This window comes from Cyprinus carpio, chromosome A7 (genome assembly GCF_018340385.1).
Source record: "Cyprinus carpio isolate SPL01 chromosome A7, ASM1834038v1, whole genome shotgun sequence".
Classification (NCBI taxonomy): Eukaryota; Metazoa; Chordata; class Actinopteri; order Cypriniformes; family Cyprinidae; genus Cyprinus; species Cyprinus carpio.
The window spans coordinates 23,370,978-23,394,755 of NC_056578.1; the positions used below are offsets into that span (position 1 = coordinate 23,370,978).

General features: G+C 36.6%; 1 protein-coding gene across 4 annotated transcripts in view; it reads left to right on the forward strand.

The window, feature by feature from the left end:
* Positions 1 to 23,778, forward strand: part of LOC109107397 (VPS10 domain-containing receptor SorCS2-like) — a 163,892-nt gene that overhangs the window by 4,464 nt on the left and 135,650 nt on the right. The gene's annotated exons all lie outside the window — the stretch shown is intronic.

Here is a 23,778-nt window from a genome sequence, read left to right on the forward strand (position 1 = left end):
TTTTATGCATTGGCCTTAGACCTGCATATGTCATATTGCTCCTCCAGTTGTGTTTTTGAAGTACTAGTTACCCATAATTAAAAATGTTGACATAATTTACCCAATGTTGTATTATTTTCTTTCTTCCACGAAAAACAAAATAAGACACGCAATATTTCTGAACAAAAGTAGATTGTGATTTATGCTGGAAGGAGGATTGGCTGATACTCTGAAGCTCTGGCACTTGAATGTTTATGCATAAGATAACAAATAAACAGCCTAAGATGATGATTATTAGGGCATTATGTTATTCTGGGCTCTCAGATTGACATCCATGGTTGAAACATAAAATCGTGAGTTATTTGTGGAGAAATGTGATGAATCTGATGTTCTGATCTGTGCAGACAATACGTCACGAGTAAGTGTTATTCTGAAATAAAGGCAATTCATTTTCTTTTGGACATTGATGTATTTATACACCCCTATAACATTTGCTTTGCTTGGTACAGATTTGAATTATTTACACTATAATCTACGGTTGTAATAAAAGCAGACATAATCCATGTTCAATATTAGTTTAATCGATTGAGCAAATAAGAGGATCTCAATATGATATCAACATGAGATTTCTGTGTGTGTAGACAGAGGTTCTAATTGTGTTTTGGTATAGTTCAATTTTAGTTTGAGAAAACAAATTCATAAATGTTGAGAGGGTAACTTTTTGTGTGATTCAAGTGGTTATCTGTGAGCACGATATCAGAGCAGATCTTTCCAGTTTTGGCTTAGAAACATGACACGTGGAATGTACAACAGGTGCTTTTACATTTCACCTCAGTTCTGAACTGTGCTGAATAACAAACTACAAAACTATGCAATGGCATATTTTTTGTAGTAATAGCATATTTTTCTTTTTTCAAATATAACTTTACAACCTTCAATCTTCAAAATATCCCATAAAGCACCATAAAGATATCATAAAAGTAGTCCTTTTAATGTATGCACTTTAGGCTGAGCCCAAGTCTGAAGCTATATGATAACTTTGTGTGTGGACTTAAATTTAAGCCATTATTTACTGACAATCTTTAAGACGGGACCACTCAAATCCTCCTTGTATGGAAAGCAGCTCAGACATTCTGCCAATGATCTCTTTTCATATTTCAAAAAAGCAAGAAAACAATATACGGATTGGAACAACACAGGAAAAGATGAGAAAATGATGACAAAACTTGAATTTTTGGGAGAACTATTCCTTTAATAAACCACTCAACTATGGACTCATTAAACCTACAGCTGTGAATTTGTTGAAGTCAGATGTGTTCATCAGTCTAGATCTATATCACTACTGGCTTTGACTGAGAGCTCCTCCTGTTTCTGCCAGGTCATACTAGCCTGAGGGAATTCATGTCCACAGATTCATTTAGTCATTACACTGCATAGTGTATGAGACCACAGAAGAATACAGAGAGAAAATAGTACACTGGGTGAGAACTAAATTAGCTTTGAACACAGAAGTGTTGATGCCTTGTTGATAAGCTTGTGAGACAGTCGTATTGTGTGTGCAGTACCTTCCTCAGAACCATGAAACAACAGATGATTAACCTGATCTGTCTACAGTCCATAAGGGTTAATAAAATACTAATTCACAAGACCACCAGCCTTTTGTTTTCAGCAGTCACACAAAATTGAAAAATAGCAGAACAAATGCCTGTTGTTTTGAAGTGACTACAGCTGGTATCAGTAGCTGTTTGTGACAGGAAAAGCTTACAGATACTATATATTCAGAGAACTAGAGAGAACTCTTATACTGATTGGCCTGGTGGCAACATTGTTCCTGAAATGAAGCATGGTGTCTAAAACAAAGAAAAGTTCACATCATTTGGTTTGTTGGCTATAGTTGTTAAAACGTTTTCATCTCCTTATTCTGTATGTATTTTGCTATATATACGCACACACCTCCTAATCAGTTTGTGCCACTTCATGCAGTGACTCATGTTGATTGCATGCATACACTATAAAAAATAAACCAAACCAAAAAAATAAAATTCAAAGTTATAAATTAAACTATGATTACTGGAGTATGTTTTACAAAAAAAAAAAAAAAAAAAAAAAAACTATTTTGGTCTTTCTAATTCAAGATTTCAGGTTTAAATTAAATTTGTTACTTGTTTCTTTGTAATATTTGTAAAATTAACTAGCAATTTCAAAGTGAAAATTGTTTCAAAGTAAATCCTACAGCTGTTTTTTTCCAGTGTAGTGTAGGTTCGCATTAACATCCTCTTTGCTTAAGGTTGGACAAACAGTTAAGTGGAATTACAGTGTGTAGAAAGGGCAGAAAAACAGAACTTAAGAAAGCTTTGGAGAATGAGATTTCTAGTATTCTGTAAAATATTAATTCAGTAGTGCTGAACAAGTTCTAAAAAACACTTCTAGTAAGCAGAAAAGTTTAAGAGCCAAGGACATTTTTGTCCTTTCTTTGTCAGCTGCGTTGGCACTCATTCATTCTTTTAGTTTTTCTTTCCATGGACAGTTTGTGCACTAATAGATCTTTGCGAATTCAAAAGTTGTGTGTTACTTTCCTCCGAAAGCATGTTGATAGAGATCAGTCAAACTGACATCTCTCCCACAGCATTGTTCTAATAGCACAGTTTTATCTTAGGCTGGAGTGAACTACTGGTAATAAGACATCTTTATTGCTTTAGTCTCTTAAACCCTAAATGGACCATGTAGGGAAAATTACAGTGAGAATGAAATAATTGGTATGATGTTACTGAAGCATGTTTTCAATGTTAGAGTGGATCTATTTCATGATAAATCCTGTATACATTCTCTCTTCTCTCTCTGTTTTTCTCTCTCTTAATCAGCGTGACTGTGCCTTAATGAAGTCTGTACGTCCGTGCCTAATGACTCTCTGTCCTCTTCTCCCTAACCTTCAGCTCATACACACACAATATAAAGGATGATGTCTTTCATGTGTAATTTTCAGCAGGACTGACAAGTACCATGATGAAGGCTCTATGAGCTCTATCAATTTTAATTACAGAGGCACTCAGATAGTTATTGGGATCGTTCAGGTCAGCCAGGATGGCAATAAAAATTCACCCATGGGATGTCAGTCACTATATATACCTCATACTTTTTAATCTTGGTAATTTTAAATCGTAATATGAATTGAATATAGACTGCATGCTTGATTTATTGCCTGCTGTCTGGATTTGAAATGGGAGAATTGTAAAGAATTATGCATAAATACCAAATTGACCCCCAAAACACTATCTTTGCAGCTTCTTTTCCATTCTGATGTTCTCTTAACCTCATGTCCAGGTTTCATCTGGAATATTCTAGCTGTTATATAATAACTGGAGAAAAATTTTTCTTTCACTTTCTTCTGAGAGCAAAGACTGTCATAATTGAGGCATCTGGTAATTTGACACTGAACCTCATTTTTCATACACTTTCTTACTGAAAATAGTACGCTCTTAGAAAGAAATCTGTAAAAAAAAAAAAAAAGATAATATCCTGCAGAAAGTTACCTGTACCTTTTCTGTTAAGTTTAAAGACATTTGCTTCAACTCGAAAACACAATACAATTCAATACTTAATTCAACAAACAGGTAAAACATCTGTGAAAAATCAGATAATTCCTTCATATTAACATGATAAACTGGGCCAAAGGACTTTTCCTAGAGTGTAGATGCTCAGCAGTCTAGTTTTTCAGTTACTGAACTTGTGATTAATTGTGTTCAAGAGTGAAATATTGTTCTTTCAGTCATTCAGTCATCTTCATTTAAAAATTTGAATGCCCTAACACCAGCTACATGGGATCAGAGACATTATATCTGCACACTAACGTACCCTCTCAAACCCAGCAAGGCTATAGGATGAGTGTTGATCTTTAGGAAATAACAATACACTGTCATTGTGAAGCAGACAAAGACCGCTGAACTCTCATGATGCACTTGTCACACTCTGCATTCATCTTCCCTCTTTTGAAGGACAAACAGTATATCTGTGCTAGGCTGTATTTATGATTTGATGAGTATAGAGTTTTAAGGTCTATACGTAATTAGAGCTATAATCATAATCATCATTATGTCTGTTATCATCTGACTGGTATAACTTGAGCTATTTTGAGCTAAACTTGTGAAATAATTAGCTCCAAAATAACTAGATGATACTAAAATGTAACTGTACAGTTATATTATTTATAATATAAATATAAAGGACTATAAAAGACAAATGTTTACATACTAAAGCTATTTTTTATATGCTATTAATTGGTTGTTTCATCATAATTCCAAATGTACAAGTAACTATGCATACTAATAAGTAGAACAAAACTGTAAATATCTTTCAAAGATCTGTTGCCACTAACATGGCAAATCTGTATCAGCCTGGTGCCTTTTGTAATCTTAACCTTGTTTTCAGGAGATCTGGTGAACCCTTACTGCCGTAAAATTGTGTAGAAGCCAGCCAATCAGATTAGAGCTTGCCAGATCAAGAAAATGCCTGCCAGTTTTGTGTGCAATATCAGACGTTCGGTCATGAACGAACTGTGGGCGGTCTGTGGGTGTGCTGTCTGAGGCTGAGAAGAGTACTACAGTAACATTTGGATTGTTCTGAACACTAGCATTGACTTACATGCAGATATTTTGTTTTTCTGGCATAAAGGTATTTGCACACTGAGTCCGAAATTTTTGTCCGAAATTTTCACACTTTGAAAAATAAATACGACCTCACGTTGTGTCAATCACATTTACACACTGCCTCTGAAACTTTCGACCGTCATAAAAAATTTGGATCAGGTTCGATTTTCTGCGTTTTCACATCCGTAGCATGCATTTTAATTGGAAAGGATGACGAATGCGTGCAATGGCCTTAACAACGAAGAAGATTGTTTTCATTCTGTATGCATTCTGTCAAACAGTGTACTTCTTTTCTCTCTGGTGTGTGTTTAAATAAGAGACACTAGATTGTGGTGTAAGTATAGTGATGTGTGTGGGTGTGTTGTCCAAAGCAACAGATTACATATGACTACAGACTTACAGACTTAAATGTTTTTTTTTCAACAGTAAGAAGCAGCTCTGTTATAAGTTTCTGTGACCGGATGCTAATGTAAAAGTAATTGTGTAAAAGTAGATTTTCTATAATAAAACTTTTAGTTCTTTCCACCTCACTAAAATCTATTGTCCAGTGTTATATCTTTGAGCTCATTTTTATTTAATATCTCATCTATTGTATTTTGCATACTCAAATGGGGTTTTTTATTCTATGAATAAGTTGACTTTAATATGCTTGATGTATCTGGTAGGAAGTTCAACCCCCATCTTCCTGCATTTTTCCTATTCCACTGCCCGCGTTGCCTCTTTGTCAACACAAAAGCGCATTCTGTGTGAATGGCACTTAGTGATATATTCTACTTATGGTTCTTCACAGACATGACATCACACATGAGTGGTTAATCACATGCACCGATATGCGGTTGGATCATTCTTTTCTGTTTACTGTTAACATTGGCATATTGTCAAAGTGTCTAATTCTAATGTGATTCCTCGATTTAAAAAAAAATTAAATCATGGCAAAACATTAAATTCAAATTAATCGATAAAATCAGAAAAATCGCCCAGCACTAGTATCCGGTTTATCATCATATTCAGAGTGTTACACACAGAGCAGGATAGTGGCAAAAAGACCCATGACCAGTTGCTTGCACAGAGAGGTCAAGACCCTGGAACACACACACACACACCGTTGTGCCGTATACCAGTGGTTCCCAACCTCGTTCCTGGAGGCCCCCCTACACTGCACATTTTGCATCTCTCCTTTGTCTGTCGCCCATTTCAGGTCTTGGAGTTTCTACTAATGAGCTGATGAACTGAATCAGGTGTGTTTGATTAAAGTGACATGGAAAACCTGCAGTGGTTGGGGGGCCTCCAGGAACGTGGTTGGGAACCACTGCCGTATACCATTATGCACCATAATATCACAGCCATATGGCACTTGTTCTCAAGTCTTAGTGTTGCCTATTGAAATGTGCTGTCATATGTGTGTCTTTGCACATTTAGCTGTTATCATTATATGTTGTGAAATGCTAAATATAATCACCCACAGAACTGACTGTTTTGTGTGTATGTGAGAATCTGATGGACTGTATGAGTCACACTCTGTCTATCTGAGAAGTGAATCCCATAGTCCTGCCCCTTCAAAGCCACCAAACGCAGCTTCACTCCATATCCTTCATATATGTGTCTGCTATTTTTATCTGTTCTCTATGGAAGCTTATTTCTGCCACAGGATAAAAAATAAAAAAAGATAATTGGACTTTTTCATCTCACAATTCTGGGTTTTTTCTCACAATTCTGGACTTTTTGTGAGATATAAATACAGAATTGCAAAACTCCCAATTCTTAGAAAAAATGTCAAAGTTGAGATGTGAACTCAATTGTGAGAAAGAAATTAAGAATTCTAAGATTGCAACATATAAACTCAGAATTTTTAGATAAAAATTCTTAATTACCTTTTTTTTAACCTTTTTTTTATTCTGTGGCAAAAACAGGGTTCCATAGTCCTCAATACATGTCTGTTATCTGTTATTTTTTGTGAGTGCTCATAATATCACACTTTTTACATATATTATTGATCATAGACAAGACAAGATTGCGGCGCAAACGCATTGCGAGGCTCAGCATCTTACCAGATTTCGGTAAATAGTGTTAATTTACCTGGTTATTTTCTTTGTGTTCATTCGATTCAGTTATGTGAACTATTGCTACAGTAAACAGTCACTTTTGGACATCAACAAACGGTGTTCCAACATAGTTTTAGATCATCCTTTCAACTTCAGCAAACTCCCGCCGGAGCTACAGAGATCAAAGCGGATCACTCGCACCGACCAGAAGTGTTCGGCGTTGCCGTCGAAATTGTAAACAAAGACGGGGAAAGCGTGGAGGCCTGCGTGCTAAACTAAGGCTAAACCCACCCCGACCAGTTCCGCCCAGCATCTTCCTTGCCAATGTACGGTCTCTGATGAATAAGATGGATGAACTAAAGATCTGGACCCTCACACAAAAATGGCTTATGGACTGCAATGTTATGCTCTTCACTGAAACATGGCTCTGTAACGATGTCCCAAACAGCGTGGTGCATATGGATGGACGCTCTTTCTTCAGGGCTGACAGAGCAGCAGCAGCAGCCTCTGGTAAAAACAAGGGTGGTGGAGTATGCATTTATGTAAACAAATCATGGTGTACAGACTCTGTCATTGTTGAGACCTACTGCTCTGCTGATCTGGAGTTCCTGATTATCAAATGCATGCCATTCTACCTACCATGTAAGTTTACTTGCATTGTTGATGCTGCAGTTTATGTACTGCCGGACGCTAATGCTAATGTGGCTATGAAAGAACTTTGGGCTGCTATTAGCAAATTACAAACCTTGCACCCGGATGGGGCCTTTATTGTTGCTGGGGACTTTAATCCCTCCACTTTAAATTTCACCAAAATGTCTCCTGCACTACAAGGGGACATAAAACACTGGACCATGTATATACCAATGTGACTGAGCTCAATCACTTTTATGCTTGTTTTGATCAAAATAATAAGGAGGTCCCCCTCAAAGCTGAGCATCAACCCAATGAACTGCCTCTCACACTCTCCACCTCAGATGTTTACTCCACTCTGTGTAAGGTGAATGCACGGAAGGCAGCTGGCACTGACGGAGTACCTGGTCGTGTGCTTAAAGCCTGGGCGGAGCAGCTGGCTGAGGTCTTCATGGACATTTTCAATCTGTCCCTGGCCCATACAACTGTCCCCACTAGTTTCAAAACCTCCACCATCATGCCATTACCGAAGCACTCCACTGCCTCGGTCATTAGCGACTTCCGTCCTGTCGCACTCACCCCCATCATTGCCAAGTGCTTTGAGAGGCTGGTTGTATCCCATTTAAAATCCTGTCTCCCTGCTACACTAGACCCATACCAGTTTGCCTATCGCCACAATAGGTCAACAGAGGACACCATCTCTTCACTCTGCCCTTACCCACCTGGACAGTCAAAATTCACATGTGAGAATGCAGTTCATTGATTTCAATTCTGCATTTAACACTGTAATCCCCTCCAAGCTTATCTCTAAGCTCAGCCAGCTTGGAATCAGCACACCCCTCTGCAACTGGATTCTAGATTTTCTGACTAACAGATCTCAGTCTGTTAAGTTAGATAACCTCTCCTCCTCCATCATCACCCTGAACACTGGTGTTCCACAGGGCTGCGTACTGAGCCCTCTTCTGTACTCCTTATTCAACCATGACTGCGTTCCTGTTTATGGCTCCAACACCATAATCAAATTCACAGATGACACCACAGTGGTAGGTCTGATCAAAGATGATGATGAGTCAGCCTACAGGGATGAGGTGCAGCACCTGGCTGTGTGGTGTGCCACCAACAATCTGGAACTAAACAACTAGAAGACTAAGGAGATCATTGTGGACTTCAGGCGGACTAGGAGTCATGCACACATCCCCATCTACATCAGTGGATCTGTAGTAGAGCGTGTTTAGAGTTTCAAGTTCCTTGGCATTGTAAGGGAAACAGGTCAATTTAGCTCAAAGGGAATCATTTAAGATTTTAAAGGGAATTTGAACAGAATCACTGTTTCACGGCTGATCACTGAAACGGCCAGCGATTCACTGAACGAGCCGTTTAACATCAAATTTGCGCTGGATATTAATATCCAAAGTATAGTGAAAACACTATTAATTAGCATAGTAACAAGATCGGCAGTTTAAGACATTAACTTGTAAGCACAAAACACAAGATACTTCTCTTTTCAATACGAATAAGGCTTTATTAGATAAATCTAAGACATATAAACTAATCTAACACATAAGCACACACACTCACACATTCACACAAGTTGCAGGAAGATAGAAAGTTAGGAAAGAATGAGTTTAAGAGGATGAAAATGTGAAATCCCAAGTTTACAGCAATACGTGAAATTGCATAGACATGAACAACCATTAATCACTTAATTAACCCTCGCAATGAGGTTAAAATTATATTAGATAACACCAGTACAGATGTGAGTATGGAGGTTACTTGCGTTGCCTGTTTAACGGGGTTCCCTTTGTTGTCGCTGAAAAGGGGGTTTCCCGAAGTTGCTGATTGGCTGGAAGTTCAGTAGTCGTTGAAGTGACGTCTTGGGAAGCCCGTGGTTGGGCGTTGGCTGACGATGAAGAGTTGTGGGCTGGCTGAAGTTTCAGACAGGCACTTGAGGTCAGACTCGGAGACACGGCGTTGCAAAACTTAACTCAGAACATGAAACTCTCAAACGGAAAAGAAAAGAAACTAAAGTAAAAGAACAGAAGTAAAGTTTGATGAGAATAGGTGGTGTTTCTTCTCATCGTGGCTAAGTAGCAGGCGTGCAGGCCGAAGCACGCTGGAACGGCGCTCGAAGAACGCTAAAAGTGATGACAAAGCATGACTAAAAGCAGCAGCTAAAAAGCAGGCTAAAAGCCGGCATGACTGATAGCAAAAGCTAAACGAGAGCTAAAAGCTAAAAAGCGAAATTTGATGGTGTCCTGAGTATTTAAACTGGCCTTTTGGCCACACCTCAAATGTTGTCTTGACCAATTAGATATTGTCTTTGCTCGGGGTATCATAAATCATATGTTATCTTATCAATCACGTGGTCCGAATTTTCCCGTTCTTGCAGGGTATAATTTGGACATGATTCCTATAACCAGAATATGATACATTTGACAAATAACTGATGGTCAGAAACATTTCAAGCAAGCAGATTGAAACACATACATACTAAACATGAATATGAATCCTTAAGCTGATCTAATAGTTATTAAAAGACATACAATAAGTGATTAGAAACATTAAAGTCAAATGTGTGGGTTACATAAATGATATGGAGTTAAGCAATGGACTGATATCCATTTAGAAGTCTTTTTTGAATTCATTTTGGTGCATATATGCATTGGAAGGGATTCTCTGTGCCATTCTGTGGAGTAAGGATATGTCCTGTGAAGACCAGAGGGGTTAACAGGTCTCCTTAGGAATTTCAGTCTGGTTCTGCTAGGTGGGGGGAAGTCAATCCAACGGTCTTGTTTACTCTCATGGCTTTACATGTGAGGGTCAGACTGTCCATCTATTCGATTACTTGCCCCAAATTAGACAATCTCTTCTTCGAATTGAAATTGTCAATAATTGTTCTAATGGTGTTAATGTTGAAAGCTGTTCTGTGAAAGAGTTGGTTAGTTATCTTGCTTCAGACTGTGGTGCTAGGAGTTGATTTACAAACTCCTGTTGCCTTTCCGAGGAATTCGGCTTCTCTTGTTTCAACCATGCTCACGATCGAATCTTTAATTTGTCTGGTTCAGGCCTCATACGCTACAGCATCCACATCTCTGATGAACTCACCTGTTCCCTAAACACCTCCACCCTGGTCTAAAAGGCACAGCAGCGCCTTTACTTCTTACGGAGCCTTAAGAAAGTTCACATGAGTCCCAGGATCCTTGTTGAATTCTACCGCTGTAGAGAGCATACTCACAAACTGCATCTCAGTATGGTACAGCAATTGCTCCGCATCTGACCACAAAGCACTCCAGCGGGTGGTGAAAACTGCTCAACAGATCACCGGCACCCAGTTAACTACTATTGAGAACATTTATCACAAGCGCTGCCTGGGCAGGGTAAGGAACATCATCAAGGATGCCTCTCACCCTAACCATGGACTTTTCACCCTCCTTCCATCCGGCGGGTTTTACAGAAGCCTACACTCTCGCACTAGTAGGCTCAGGAAGAGCTTCTTCCCCCAGGCCATGACCCTTCTGAACTCCACACCACCAATCTAACCTGCACCTGCTTTCTTTCTACACTGGTCACAGTACTTTACATACATATATTTGCACAGACTGTACATTGTTCAAGCTTTTACAATGTAAACTGTCTAACTTTGTTACTGTACAAAGTGACAGTGACAGTGATGTGACATACAGCCATGTATGGTGACCCATACTCAGAATTCGTGCTCTGCTTTTAACCCATCCAAAGTGCACACACACAGCAGTGAACACACACCCAGAGCAGTGGGCACTATATTCTTGCACTTCTGGTTAGATGCTTACTGCATTTCATTAGTTCTGTACTTGTACTCTGCATAATGACAATAAAGTTGAATCTAATCCCAAAAAAAAATAACAATAGCATTCAATATCATCGTTTCCCTGGTAACGGCTGTACACAAAGCAGGGCTCTGCTCACAAACGCTGCTTTATCAGACATTACATGTAAAATAAAGTGAAATAGACATCCAAAATTTTCTGAAGATAGTCAGTTTCCTTCATAAATAAAGTGATATTAAAACACCCGCACCGGGTTTTGATTTTGAAACGTGCAGTGCTCATGTTTATTCAACAAAGTCAAAGCCTTTAGGAAAATGTAGGGGAAACACTAACTGCTCTCTCTCTTTTTTCCTTTCTCTTGATTTGAATTCAGTGCTCACTTCTTCTGGATTTGTAAAACTCAACTCAGATTGAGTATGACTGAAGAGGGAGGCTTTTGGGTTTGGTTGTATAATCTCTTGTCTTGATCAGTTGTTGGGTTGTGGTGAAGAGGACTGCTTGTCACGGATCCACAGCCTCTCTCTCCTCTCTACAGCAGACACATTTATATATAGCTACAACACACAGAACTGACAGGGAATATGACATGGGTAATTCAATCAATGGAAAAGAAGGACAAGCTTCTCTCTCTCTGACTTTGTCTCCTTTGTGTGTTTCAGCATTACTTCGCTAGTGAACATTTTGAGATCTGTCTTTTCTGCTTGGGTTAAATTGGTCAAATAAAAACACTATAACATTAAATTAGGTATGTTCAAAAGTATGTATTTTCAAAATCGTTTAGTCAATGAGTTGTCTGAACGACTAATCAACTTCTCTATCTTAAGGAATCCTTGTATAATTAGGCTGTTTTCAATCAGATCCGAATTCTTAGGGGGAGCTTTACGGAAGGCACATTCTTGCATTCAAAAACAGTTCGACAGACTGCAACGGAATGGAATAAAATTGGGATAATGAATGGAATAGGAATGGAATCATTTTGGTACTTTGAAACAGCATTTCTGATGGCACAAGATGCTCAAAAACATTTTAAATTGGGACACAGTTTCCACAGACATCTGTCTGTTTGTATGAAATATAAAGATGCAGATTTTCTGAGAAAGTTTTGAAATGTATAAAAGCTCAAATTAAAGCTCTACCACTAAAAATACAGAATATAAGAATAAAATATATCTAGTTTAAAACCTATTTAAAATAATATCTAAAGTAAGCATAGTTATGATAATTCATGCATATGGCTGTAACGGTGATGCTTTATAGGGATCAAGGATCAATTTTAGACTCTTAGAAGATGCTTGAAGTTTTCTGAGAAGGTTTTCAACCAAAAGAGATAGCATATTTTGAAGTCATGAATAATTTGTCATCAAATTCATGAATCATAGCCTCTTAAAGGCCACAGTTCTGTTGTTAACCTCACTTTTAATAAAGTGTGTGCTGAACTTCATCCTTATGCCTTGAACTTGCTGTAAAAGCAGTCACACACATTGGTCTTGCCCTCCAAATACAGCAACATCAATTTGTGAATGTTTAAAAATAATAATAATAATAATAATAATTAAATTAAACACAAGGATGGTGTAAACAAAACATTTTGAGTTATTACATTGGAGCTTATGAACTGATCTTTATGATTTGTGTGAGTTTAGAACTGCCAGGGCTGTTATCTTGTTATCTTAGTTTGGTGTCATTTCTTGCATGTTTTTCCTCTCATATTTTAGAGATTAGCCTTCTTTGATACTTCAGACAGTGAAATGTAGCTCAGCATGTTTCTGAGCCATTGGCAGCAGAACCAGTTTTCCCTGTGAAAGAGAAATGCACAAAGAGCTGTGCTTGTCTGATGCAGCTGAATGACCCGGGAGAGAGTTATTGTGTGGCCCACAGCAGGACCTCTGTAATGTTATATTTCTGTTCAGACTACAGTGATGGAGATATGTGACTGTGTACTAAAGTGATGAATTGTTTGATAGAGACAGAAAGGAAAAACCTGCTCACTCAAACTTGTATACTGGGATGATCATGTCATAACTAATAAATGGTGACTATCAGTGGAATCAGTAGAAATCATAAAATCATTAAAACTAAAGACACAATTTTTTTTTTTTTAACTAAAGACATGACTGATCATGTCTGATAAAATCTTACTATATTAAGGGTTTTGCTGCATGAATCTACCTGAACAGAACGTGCTTACATTATTTGTTATTGTTTTGTTTCATTAAAGGCACAATATGTAATTTTTCGCTGCTAGTATTTAAAACAAACAAGGTAACAAAGGCGTAGTTTAATGACGCCGTGACTGAGTTAGGAATCATGGGAGTTGTGGTCTTCATCTCCATTGCCGATGCAATCCGACGGGACTCGGGTAGAAATCATGTTCATGGATGATTTATTAACGTAGTGGAATGAAGCAGGGTGAGGCTGAAAGTTGTCAAAGCAAACCGAGGCTGCTAAACGAGCGCGACACACAGCTCGAAAGCAGCAGAGCTTTTATTATGCCACAGTCGACCGCTTCTGCTCCTTCCGGTCGTGCGTATGTCTGCTTCACGTCGTGCTTAACAATGGCCTTCAGCCGTGATTTATTCACGATACAGCACGGCCTCTCGTACCTTATTGCTTATATATATATATATATATATATATATATATATATATATATATATATATATATATATATATATATATATATTACTTAATCCTAACCTTTACTTAATGTAACAAAGCTATAATGAAAAAGGATACAAATGGGTAATTTCATTTTAATTACAACTTAATTTTATTTATGAATTATTAATCATCAAATTATTGTAATCAACTAACGCTCCCAATATATTTTTAAAAACAATGTGTATAGATTTGCATAATTATTATTAAATACTGTTTTTCTTTATACCTTGAAATAAAAAGTCATATTTATTTCAGGTAAAAGCTAAATGACATCAACAGGAAACCTTTTTGCTACAGAATCAATAGCTACAGAAATACTACAGAAAAATAGCTTAAAATAGCTACATGCACACAAGAGTTAGGAATCAAGAATCCTGCTCTTCGTGTGTGTGTGTGTGTGTGTGTACTGCTTAAGGGTCCTTTCTGTCCTTTCTGACTGGTAGAAGCTGGACAAAGGCCCTCAGCTTTCTATATTGCTGTCTTCGCGTGACTGATTCCCCTGCAGCAGCACAGGGAGAACATTTTTCTCTTCCTCTTAGCTTGTTCTTTTTGACTGTTTGTTTCTCTTTCTCTTTCCTTTTCTTTCTGTTTATCTCAGTGTATCTCTGTGCTTAATTGTCTTTTATGCTTTATTGTTTTGTTTTAGTGAAATTTAATGTTTTGTTTTGGTCCATTTTTTCCCCTTTTTCCAGCCATATTCTCCTGGTCTCCAGGATTTTATATTTTAGGCACTGGTGTCTGGTGTTCTGAATGAATCTTGACCTCCGTCATTCTCTGGGATGGACAAATGACTGAGACGTTCTCTTTCCCTGGAGCCATTCTATTTTTCATTCCCATTCACACACAGACACACACATTCTTCCTCCACTCTCCAATTTCTCATTTTTCTCTGCCTTTTTCTCTTTTTTTATTTTCTATTGAACTCCCTCTCTCCATTTTGTTACAACAGTCTGAGGAGAACCACAAAAATCCTGAAAGATTCTTTTCTTCCACTTATTTTATTCCTTCAGGCAGTGGAATTTACAATAAATCTGTCTCTGTGTTGCTGCACTGCGTTGGCTGTAATCTCCTTTCAATCTTCCTATTCTCTTTCCCCACCCTGATCCCATGATCATGGTGATGTTCCAAGTCTTAAGTGGAGCTGAGTGCTTGTGTAATCAAATTCCCCATGGTTTACCACATCACTGTGGTTACAGTCATACTGTATGTACGAGTCCATGACCTGTGACCCTACCTTGGATTTGGGACAGTAAAACTTCAGCTCTGACCTTCTGTGGTCCTCTAAGAAGAGAAGTGACTTAAGTTTTGTTAGAAATAAGTGTGAAAATGTTAAATGTGTGCATATTTGTAATGAATAATTTATATTAAATTAGATTTTTAACTTGGCCTATGGTCAAAACTAGTTCAAAATTCTCCTCAACATTTGTATTCATTTAATGCACTGGAAGAGCTTGCCTTAGTATTGGGGACCATTTTATTGCACATTTACAGTCCCAGCAGCTGGAAAGGAGTGGAAACTGATTGATGAAGTAGGTCAGTGTAATCAGTGAACAGTGTTGGAAGGTTGAGTTTTGTACTAGTCAGTCATTGTACATCACAGACTGAACTGAACTGACTCTTTCCTTTTTTGGTAGTTTTATGTTCAGTAGGTAGTGAATTCATTAGTTAAGTTTGATTTCTTGAGAACCCTTATTGTGACGGTTGCTTTTGCCTGTTTATGGAACACTAGTGTTGGATTTGTGATTTCAACTCTAACAATGAACTTTGCATGTGGATTCAACATCCTTTATATTTATAACATGTGTGTGTTTACACATGTTAATATACTGTTAATTTTAACAAACAGCCAAATTTTTGCTTGTTCTTTTTGTTTAAGTTCACTGATGTATTGCAATAAAAACCCACTTCCATGTTTGCAGGAATCACTTGCAGGAATTGCTAGATATTTACTTTCCAAATATTCAATTATCGCAGTGCAGAAACCCAGTGCAAACGAATAGCATCTGTTTCACTGGCCCATTGAAGTAAATTGGAAATCTTGCAACTTCCTCCAGTTCCCATCCAGAACAAATGTTTTATATGGAAGCATTTTGATCTTTCCGTGAAATACAAGATTTAAAAGGTTGTTGAGAGAATTAGGTAAATATTCTGACTTTCATCGCATCCTAATAAGTATGTGTATTGCATTACCATAATGATGCCAGAGGAAGCTCCAGAACTCCACTGTTACATAGACTTGAAGTATCAATGAACTGTGGATTTATGTGTTGCCAAGAATACATGTGTATGGGATGGGCACTAAGCCATGATGAAAGAGTGAGATCTCGTCAATCAATGCTGCACAAAGAACTCACTTCTGGAGCAGAATAACCTTATGTGTTGCGTTTTGTATGTGTGTATGGTGTGGGTTGAATAAAGAGACGATTTTTGGCTTATTGATGAACAATGCCAATGACAAATTATCTTATGTTTCCCATTTTACTTTTAATCACGCTACAGTTTGGAAGGCTGTTGCAGCTGTCACCTTCAAAAAGTGGCCTGTAAGCTCACTAGCAAGAAGTCAACACAATATGCAATATTTTGTTAAACACAGTTGGCAGTTTGTTAACATTGAACTTTTTTTTTTTTTTTACGATGGCTCCCTTTGTAGGATCTCCTTGATGTGTGCTAACCCAGCAGCTCTGTAATTAGTGTGGCTGACCCCAGGGTCACCAGAAGCAGGCCTGTGTTGATAGCACCCTTTCAGCTTTCCTGGAGCATTGCTCTTGATGAGAGAGGGGGGTGGATTGTGAGCATTTTACCCGGCACTCATATTAAGGGTCAGTATGGTTTGCCAGGACTGTAAGAGTAGGAATTTTGATCTAGTCTTGCCAAATGATCACTAAATGCCCCTTTTAGGGGATGTAATTCCTTTCCGTAGCAATACCTTTGGCACATTGCTTAATGCACCCTTCCTTTTAACTTCTATATTGAATTCATGAATTTCTGTAATGTTCCGAGGCCAGTGTGATGTTAGGATGCTCAGGGAGTTCAGACATTTTTTGTTAGAGTTTAGTCATGTAAGGTGGAATGTACCATAAAACTAAAGCTAATAAAACAGGTTTTCCTGACTTCTCCACTACTAGAGATGCTGGGTAGCATTTTCAGAATGTAAAGCATTTCCATTTGGCTTTGGATAGAGTGTGAAATGCCAGGCACCTCTCGGGCTGAGAATAGCTGAGTGTATGACGTCAAGCACGGTTTCACATGTAGAAATGGATAAACAATAAAAGTCAGAAAGTGCTTTCGAGAAGTTTACTCATCCAGTCTTTACTGTGACTTTCTATTCCTGGCATGCATTGAGGATGTGAAGAGCAAAAGGTATGTAGGTGGATACTTTTCCTGTTGCAGAAATTAACACAGATATCTAATAAATATATACTACCATTAAAAGGTTTTTGAAGTCACTTAAACATTTTTACATTTTTGACAGAAGTCTCTTATGGCTGCATTTATTTAATTAAAAACAGTAATATTGTGAAATGTTGTTACAATTTATGTAGAATAGTATATTTTAAAATATATTAATAATCACATTTATTTTATATATTTATTAAAAAATGTATTCCTATGATGCAAAGCTGAATTTTCAGCAGCCATTACTTCAGTGTCACATGAGCCTTCAAAAAACATTCTAAACATTTCTTATAATTATCAATATTATATTATTTCATACAGTTCTGTGTTGGTTCAGGTGTCCGGTGTTGTCATTGTTTTTGGACTGTTGCTCTGTATTTGGATTGTTGGAATTTACCGTGTGGAATATTAAAGACTGTGACTCTGTTCTTTGATTTATTATTCTAAAATCAGTAAAAATACTTTTTAGAGTAGAGTTGACAAGCACTGTGAATGCCATTTAATGCTTCTGCAATTTATGTGGTGTAGATCACCTCTTCTTCATCCATATTTGTATCACACATTGTGTGTATTTTCATTTAGAAGCTCATTGGTATGATGAGCACTAGACATCAGAAAAACAGGAATACAAATTGTGCTCACTTAGATCCTGTGGTGCAGACTGGGCATTCACACTCTGATTGGTTGTCATTGTGATTGCATGGTCATGTGAATACCTGTGGAGTCTACAAATGTGAATGCATATCATTCCGTGCATATCAATGGGTTAGTGGTTAGTCATCCAAAGTTTGCTATAACAAAGAACAGGTAAAAACTCTATACAACTTTGATATGGGAAATGAGAAACAGATGGGGACCAAGGAAAAAAGATTTTTAAATTTTTCTAGAATGCAAATTGCTGTGCTGCGTCTTTAGAGCAGAGAATGACCTGTCATTGTGGAAACTGAATGAATATGATAATAGCCATTAAAGGAAGCATCTGTCTTCCTGATGGTAAATCTCCACTAAATGTAACTCTCTAACACTGTGCTGTAATTAAAAAAAAATCAAGCAACTGGATCAGGAGCTGTTCATCTCCCGCAAGGGGGTATTTATACTTGCTTGTGTATTTTACTGATAAAATCTAATCATGAAAAGACCAATAATTATACGTGACTTTTATGTGGCCAAGTATGAGTGGAATATGTGTACCCAATTAGATAGTGATCACTGGGCTACTTAAGGACCAATAACACACTTCATTATTGATATTTGAGCTTTAATTACTCACTGCCTTTAGTGGGGCCATATCATTAAGTGTATGGAGCGAATTAACAGACTCTAATTAGTTAGCTTAGGATGAATACGGTGCACCTTGGAGTTGCAGAGGAGCTTCTCCAACCTCCACTGTGCTCCATGACCTGCCATCCCCCAAAAAGCTTTGTGCTACTGTTGTTTTGATTAAATAAATGAACAAAGCTGCAATTGTATGTCTTTTTCCGGATCATTTTCATGTTTTAACACCTGTTTATGTGTGAATATGTGGCAGTGCATTGTGGATTAGTGTGTTTAGTGCTAAAGGTAATAGACAGGTAATCTAATGAGAGAGTTGCAGAGAGGAGTAAACTTCACCTTGCTTCACACACAGAGATTGTTAGAAAGTCCATCTGATAATCTACTGCTGAAATCTTCTACACAAAGACGTTCTCTCTCTGGCTATCTTCTCATTTGATGGGGGATTAAAACACACAGACACACACATGTGTAGGCTATGTGACATCTGGCTATGGCAGATAAGGCAACTGTTGATTAGTGCTATGAATGTCATCTTTGACAAAGAGCAATGAGAAGAGAGACACGGTGACTCTGCAGTCTGACTCCAGCAATCTCTTTCTTTTCTTTTTTCCCCCTTTTTCCTACCCTAAATACTATATTGGCACAATTGTTTACATTAAATATATTTGGCATGTCATTTGACATGACTTATAAACAATGTTTAAATACCACTGAGTCTGGAATTCTCATCTAAAGGTCTCAACTTACTGTAGAAACTGTCGTTTTCATCCCTTAAATGTTCATCATCTTGCTAAGAAACATGCTTTAGTGCTAGTAACAGTGGTAACATCTATAAATGTGTATGTATGTGCATAGATTTTAACATGCTTTGGCAGTATACAGCTTCTTTTTGCTGTGTTAATGAAGCTCCAATCTTCGCGAACGAGGATGAGAGTCAGCGTGTGTTATTACATGTGTCAGCCGCAGCTCTCAGTAGTGCTGATCAGTAGTGCCGCTACAAATAGTGAAGCTGTTAGTTTAACTGTTTCTCTCTCGAGATGATAGCGTCACTGTTTTTGAAGTAAGTTAGCTTTTCAGAAGCAAAGCTTTATTATTGATCAAGGCAGCACGTGTTTGAGTGAGATATGAATTTATGAGCCATACATAAAAATTATTATGCTTTCATTATTACAGTATTTTTGACTGTACAGTTGCCCTATTTAGCTGCTCAGATTGCATTCCATAGATATTACAAGTAACATCATAAAAATCTTATTTGTTTGTATTTTATTCAACATTTTTATTAAGCTGACATAGTTTGTTGAAGTGATGTTGAACAACTTCATAGCTATTTTTTTAATAGCCCATTGGAACTAAGTGTTCAACAGTTCCGTGATGTGTGAGTTTTATAATCGGCCAATTATTACCTTTTTTATTTGATTGTTAATTTGAAATCCACTATAATTATGTTCCCACAGCTCTCTTGATAATATATCTAAATGAAACTATATGATGCATACAATAACAATAAAATGATTTGAAATTAATTCATCCTTATAAATAATCAGCATTATTAATAGAATGTTAATTGGCATAGCTTTCAAGTTAATTTACTTGACAATCCATCACACTATTTTCCAAAAATTGTTCTTGGCAAACTGCCTCTGTTGTAAAAATCCTTTGTAAGGCCACAGAAGAGCAGTGAAATCTCCCCGTATGTTCTGATTCAGTTTCATTTAGCTCACATAAACTTCTTTCTGTTCATTTCTCACAGTGTCAGCTTAATTTTTACTCCATTTCAAAACTAGATCAGTTTTTTCAATGATATTATATATTGAATGAGTCCATTACTGCTGTGTTGAGACTGCAGTACTAGAAACTTCTGTTCTACTGCCAACTGATTTGATCATTTTCATAATTTTATAGTTCGTTATTTTCTTTGTTGACCCATGACTGTTGTTTTGAGGTTTGCTGGGTTGTAATCCACCTGCTCCAATATTGAGTAGCAGATCAACCATACCTCAATAAATCTCAATGATATAGGATTGTAATATAATATAATATAATATAATATAATATAATATAATATAATATAATATAATATAATATAATATAATATAATATAATATAATATAATAGATATGATATGATATGATATGATATGATATGATATGATATGATATGTGTGTTCTCTGACCAGGCATTTTTACAGAGGAAGCATCAATTCGAAAAGTGACTATTTCCTAGCGTAATCTGCAAACTCCTTTCTTTTGAAGAACTCTTGAGGAATACTAACTGTGCTGTGTTATATATAACTAATAGTATTTTATTATGCATGATTCAATATTGAATAGTTTTTTCCAAACTTGTAGCCAGTAATATGAGCAGCTTGTGTCCACCTTTAATCAGCTATTGAAACAAGATCATTCTTCTTTCCAGAGCCTTCATTTTCCCTTTAGAGCCTTTAGAGCACTATAGAAATACAGGCTGCGTTCTAGCAGTCAGAAATTCCACCCACACTCAGGTTTCCTTTTCCAAAACTTTTCCATATCTTCAATCATAGTACCACCTTCTTATAAGGTGGCCATTGGTATGCTGGGAATAAAGAGCAATAATGTCTCCCCATTGTGGTGATACAATTTATTTATTTATTTATTTTTGATATAGAAGAATCTTTTCAGACAACTCCTAGAACTCCTAGAGCCTTCTGCTACTGTTCAAAAGTTTGGAGCTGTTTATTTATTTATTGTTTTTTGAAAGAAGTCCCTTAAGCTTACCAAGGCCCATTACCAAAAATAAGTATACTTCAAGTTTGTTTTATTAAGTATGCTTAAGTATATTTTTAAGTATACTTTATGTAGTAAGTTTACAAATATCAGTGTACTAGTAGTATACTTATAAGTGTACCATTTCAATACTCCTTGGGACTAAATTGGCTTTTAAGTATACTTTAAGTATATCAGTAGTAAACTATCTATGTTTTTAGTTTATACTAAAAGTGAACTTATAGGTATACTGATAGTTTACTAATTAAATACAGTTAAATTAAATTTATTAATAAATAAATTCATTTTTAGTACACTTTGTAGTATGGATTCAGTAAACTAGTAGTTTGTAGTTTTATACTGCACGTATACTCGCAAGTTTTCTTTAAGTGAACTTTACATCGTACTTTTAAGCAGTAGTGTAGCCAGAAAAGAGACTCTGGGTGTGCGTATGAAAATCTGGGTGTGCCACATTTATTGTCAGATTACTGTGCAAAATTATTAACCCTAACCATAACCATGCCCCACATAACCATAAAACTATATAAAATAATATAGCTGCAAGCAGCATTATGGGTTATTGATCTTAAAGGTAAAGATGGCAGACCAAGTATGGCGCACATCAAGTACAGCAGGGCAGCAAGCATTTAAGCACCAAGAGCAGTGCAGAGCCTGAAGAACAAAACATCAGAAATCGGGGACAGTACTTTTATGCGTGCGGCTCGCCCCGAAGATCATTTGAGCGAAAAAAACGGAACACTGTACTTTTCAAAATGGCTACTACTGTAATTGGCGGAGTCTTAATGTATGATATTGTTTGTGATCAGCATGATGAGAGCAATCAGGTGTACTATGTCTCATTGTCTCATAGGGCTGCCATAGACTGCCATTTGCGGAAGAATAATATACATTACACTCAGGATCGCCAATAACATAGTCATAACATAGTGCCTGTTAGCTGCACTGTAAAACCTGATGAGTTAGTTCAACTCAAACCGTTTGAGGAAACCGATTGCCTTAAATCCTTTAAGTTTATTAACTCAAAAAATGTAAGCATAAAAAAATTTTGATTTGTGTCCAAGTAACTCAGTAACTTATTGTTAAGATAACTTGGGTAAATAAAGTTAATAGTACTAATTCAATTAATATAACTCAAATCTATGAAGTACACTGTAAACCCTAATAAGTAAGCCGAACTAGCAGATTTTTATTTTGTACTTAAACATTTCAAGTTACAATTAAAATGTATGAGGACATTAATTCATACAATTAACTTAAAACTTTCAATTGATCTCAATGTGAACACTTTTATTAGTATAAACTCAGTTAGCTTTTAAAAGCTAATCTGCTTACATACTAATTTGCTAACATATTAACAATGGTGTTATACAGAAGCTGTATGAGCATAACAATATAAAGGGATCATTTGCTCTCAAAGCAAGCTGCATTTACCACTTGTCACCATAAAGCCAACATTAACAGAAATTCTTCTAAATTAGCATAACATAAATTAGCAAAACATTAATCACTGCTAAATCTCACACTTAACATTAATCTTACACACACACAAAACTTATATTACACTTAATTTTAGCATTTACTCGCCCTTTTGAGTGCCATCGGCAAAGCATGCTGGGAAATAGACATCAAAGCTGTTTCAGTTAAACTTAAGTTTGTCTAAACTTATTAAAATATTAAAATAAATAATTTCATAAAACTCAAAACAATGAAACAGTTTAGTTTTCTTAAAATATATCAGTTATGTGAACTTGAAAGAAAAACAAAGTGCTAAATACTCATAAAGTTATTTTCACTGAACTTATTCGTTTAATTTAAGTTTTTCCTACTCAAACCAATTAATTATTTTGAGCGTTAGGGTTTACAGTGATGCTAAAAGGGCGAGACGGCGTGGCCGTTTTGAGCATTATGACACCATATATTGGATTTTTATTTCTGTGCCCCTGAGAGTATGATTTAGAATGTTCAGTGGCGTCACAGAACTGCCAGATTCAAACTGCTTTCCCGCGTTGGCTGGTGCTGAGCCAGAGACGGACGCGCTCAGCGCTTGTCATATATCAACAATTATCATATAACTAATATGCAGTGTTTTCAACCACATAATGTTTATTTTAGGTTTCATACATTTAAATATACATAATCACTAGTAAAACAATACATTGGTAGTTTGTAAAATACACACTATGGAAGCAGTAAAATTACTATCTATATATTCAAATATGTGTTTTATTCATATATCAGACACACATAGCAGAACAATAAAGTTTACTCTATTCTCACAGTTCAACAGCCACTTACTTTCATGTATTTCGGGAGAAACTGGGGAATTCAAGTGCTGTACCAGAGACAGTTTGGCTGTACGTTAAATCCGGCTGACAGGACTCTGAACTGCAGCGCTCATCTCGTTAGATCAAGATAATTTATAAAGGTTTTTTAAACGAAGAATCGGAATATCAAATAGTTGACATGGTAAGCGTGTACATGTTTGTGAATATTTTTGAATAAAAAATGAAAAACGAAATAAAACGAATAGCGATACATCTGTTAGTTATTGTGGCCGCGGTGTGTCACATGACAATCA